Genomic DNA, 4,078 nt, shown 5'->3' on the forward strand with positions numbered 1-4,078 from the left:
CAAATCGTATCGTGTCGTACACGCTGCGTGCTTCACACGAGGGAGGTTATGTTAACAAGCAAACTGATCACCTTCGGACATCTACCATGATTAGGGCGCCGACGTTGTACTTTTGACAGTGGTACGTGGGCGATGCGGAGGTTGAGAAGGACTTTTGCAAAGTACGTCCCTCCAAAGATCTAGAGACGAAGATAAGAACAACATCTGACGCAGGAGCGCGCAGATATCCTGGAGGGTAAATGTTATTTGAACAGAGAAAGATACACAGATTCATCTACTACTACCAATGCCGTCTCGTCGCTAGCGCTTGCCACTGATCCGTCTCAGTAAGCATTTTCGCATCGCAAAGAGTGGACTCAGACACAGAGATAAGCGTAGTGCAGATACAAGATTGCCAAGCGCGCACTGACAGGGAGTGGTGAAGCGCAGGTGGAGCTCTAGCAGAGCGCGCATATGGGACTCAGACGAATTGCTTCCGCGGAATCAGATACCTCATCCTTCCATATCTTAGAGCATGCACAGACACTAATCACAGTCAAAAAAAAGGATGAATCGCCTCTTTAAACATATACTCAACCATTATATAGTCTGCGGTATAAGCCCAGAAACTTTCTTCTGACAAAGTACACAGGGTCGTCAAAACAAGAAGAAAACAAAGTCGGAAACTACGCACTGGCGATATCTAGCGTGATTTGAGGCTTGTCACATACTTCCGCTTAAATTCGTCCCAATGTTAGCGACGTATGTGACCAAAAGTTAGAGCACCGTGAGGGCGCGACAGGCTGCTTCAAGTGGGAGTAAAAGCCCGCTATTCACATGGCTGGGGGGTGAAATGCATGAGAGGCCAGAGGGTACCAAATAACTGAACAACTCACCAAATACTTATGAAACAATGCCGGTATGGATCCAGCATAACATGCTCGAGCCAGAATGTCAACATCGCAATCATGGCGAGCATGAACGATACGAAGAGCAGAATAGGTGATGAAAAGTCTGGATAGGAACCAGGTCATTGGATTGAAATTAAGTACAGATGGATTGATACACGTTCCATATTACTGACTTGGGAGGAGATGTTATTATACCCATCACTGTCACGTAAAGCTTGAGGAAGGTGTTTATGACCAGAAGTATATCACGCCACGCTTATCAATACACAGTGACCACCGGCCTTGTATGGTTCGATGGTCTAATGGTTATGATTTCTGTCTCACATCACGTTGTCCACAGAAGGTTCCCAGTTCGATCCTGGGTCGAGCCACTTTTTCCACTTTTTCACAGCGAAGCTCTTTTCGAGGCTCGGGTGTATTACCAGTCGCGCGAACTGTTCGCTTGATCGTCGCCACGAAATGAAGCATGAGCCTCTCGCCATTGCGTATGTATTCTGCATTGAGGGAAACAAGTTCTAAATGATACACCATTCAGGATGATATCTGATTTCTTCCACCCGAACGTGGGAGGAGTCGAAAACCACATATTCATGCTCAGTGCAAATCTTATCCGTCGTGGTCACAAGGCATGATTTTTCAAACTTCCTTTGTCATTCTCTACAATGTCGTTTATCTTGCATCCAACATTCGCAGGTGATCGTAATCACACACAGTCATCCTCCAGACCGAGTGGGCGTTCGCTGGCTTCTGCCAGGCTTGAAGGTATACTACATACCATTTCCTGCCATCGCCTCCTCCGCCACTCTTCCGAATTATTTTACGTTTTTGCCATATTTCCGCGTCATCATTGCACGCGAGCATATTCACCTTATTCATGCGCACGCGAGTCTATCGTCTCTGGGCCAGGAGGCTATTCTACATGCGCACCATCTTGGCGTCCGCACGGTGTTCACCGATCACAGTCTGTTTGGGTTTGAAGATGCAGCGAGCATATTAACAAACAAACTCCTTGCGGCGGCTCTTAAAAACGTCGACGCTGTGATTTGTGTCTCGCATACTGGGTAGGTGGTCGACTCTTACGATCGATGTCGTCCTTATTTTCTCGCGACTGTGAATCAGGAGGGAAAATACAGTCCTGCGTGGACAGTTGTTTGAGATGTCTGAAGATTCCTCTGCACTCGTCGTCCGACCAAATGTTTATGTGATTCCAAACGCTCTGGTTGCGGAGCAGTTTACTCCAGCTACCAAGCCGGTGTCGTCAGAAACAAGTAAGTGCTTTTATTTCGTTGTGGTGGAAAGGGCCAATTGAATTTGTCCAGTTTATATCGTAGTTTTGTCTCGTCTGGCGTATCGTAAAGGCATCGACTTACTGGTCGCCACTGCCCCCCGAATATGTTCCGCCTTTCCTAACGTCAATTTCATCGTAGGTAAGTCGCTCTATCTCCAGTATCATCTAGCCCTAATTCCCTAGCCTAGGGGGAGACGGACCCAAACTGAATGACCTGTTACAAGTAAGAGAACGACATCTCCTCCAAGACCGCATAGAGCTTCTCGGTCCAGTTCGACATCGCGACGTGCGAGACGTAAGTAGACATGATCAAATTCGACTCTCATAATCATGATTCATACACGTCTCTGCAGGTTCTCGTGCGAGGATCTATATTTCTGAACACCTCACTGACGGAATCGTTCGGGATCGCTATTTTGGAAGCTGCGTGCGCAGGTCTTTATGTGGTCTCGACACGAGTAGGCGGAGTCCCGGAGATTCTCCCTCATGACATGATCTCGTTTGCGAAACCAGAGGAGGATGGTATGTGTGGAACCCTGCGCAAGTTGTATATATCATTCTGGACCGTTTTTCACTATCATTTTTTTCAGATTTGATCCGTGCCCTGTCAGAGGCGGTCGCAATTGTTTCGAAAGGCCAGCATGACCCCTTAGAAGCTCATCAGAAGGTGAAAAACTTTTACAACTGGGGAGAAGTCGCAGAACGGACCGAGATTGTGTACGATGCTGTCGTCAAGTCTGAACAGAAGGATCTCTGGACTCGGATGCAAAGGTAACTTTGCACATTTGTGCTGATAGACCCTGGCTCAAATGTCATAGAACTATGGAACTGGGGCCATTTGCAGGACCGATCTACACAATCATCCTTGTAGTGGATTGCCTATTCTTCCTATTTCTGGAATGGTTGATGCCGCGACATGATCTGGACTTTGTTCAAATGCATTGGGAACACCACAATTTTAGACATGTGGTGCAGTAGCTTCATATCAACCGACTGATACATATCTAATCTCGAGAATAAGTTGCAAGAAAATGCCGAATCAAGAGACAATTAACCATAATCACTAGACACGACAAGATGAGATTGTAATGCCAATACTCTGTCCAATGGAGATGCATCATCGAAAGCAGACCAAAAGGCTGAACAAAAGAACAAAATTGGATACTAGGATATCATACCACACGCCTCGGCCTCTTGGGCTTTCCCCCTCGCCTCCTGCTCCGCTTGGAGCCTTCGTGCCCATCGTCTACATCCATCAACGCGTCGTTCACAGTAGGGTCATCTGAAGGCCGCTTCATAGGGACCTTCACGCGATCTCTCAATGAAAAGGACGATTGTCCGCCGTCAACAGCCAACCGATCGATTAGAGAGCTTCCGTGATTGTTAGACGACCGATCGAAGCGATCTCCATGGAAGGAAATCTCCTCGAAGTGCTGATTGAAACGTGAACCAGAGGGGGCCCAAGGCGCTGAACCATGACGAGGACGAGTTGAACGGGGACGTCTTGGTTCTGTATCGGGGCGAGGAGGTAGAGAGTGGGGAAGGTGACTCTGCAGAAGTCGTGCACGCTCTGGATGCATAGCCAGCGGAAGAGATTGATGCGACCCTTCACCGTTCGCAGCATGCTGACCAGAGGGTGACGACTCTGCGTCGGCGTGGCGCAAGGACTCGTGCGGAGGTAAATCCCGTGTTCTAGACCACTTCGAACTTTTTGAGTCATCTACATGCCATTCCTGATTATGATCCAGTGAAGGCGGGCCATGGTCACGACGATCATTGTGACTGCTGCTACGTGGGTATTCAGGAAGATCGTTTGTCTCCTTTCTTTCAGGGCCGTGAGGCCGCGATTCAGGCGGCCGGTGACTGCGAAGAGAGACGTCCCCGTCGTGCTTGGATTGTT

At 48.3% G+C, this 4,078-nt stretch overlaps 1 non-coding gene across 1 annotated transcript; it reads left to right on the forward strand.

The window, feature by feature from the left end:
* The first annotated feature begins 1,178 nt into the window (after window positions 1-1,178).
* Window positions 1,179-1,261, forward strand: F5891DRAFT_t130. Its single transcript has one exon. It is a non-coding gene; the product is annotated as a tRNA-Val (tRNA).
* Window positions 1,262-4,078: the final 2,817 nt, after the last annotated feature.

This window comes from Suillus fuscotomentosus, assembly GCF_016647785.1.
Source record: "Suillus fuscotomentosus strain FC203 chromosome Unknown F5891scaffold_170, whole genome shotgun sequence".
Classification (NCBI taxonomy): Eukaryota; Fungi; Basidiomycota; class Agaricomycetes; order Boletales; family Suillaceae; genus Suillus; species Suillus fuscotomentosus.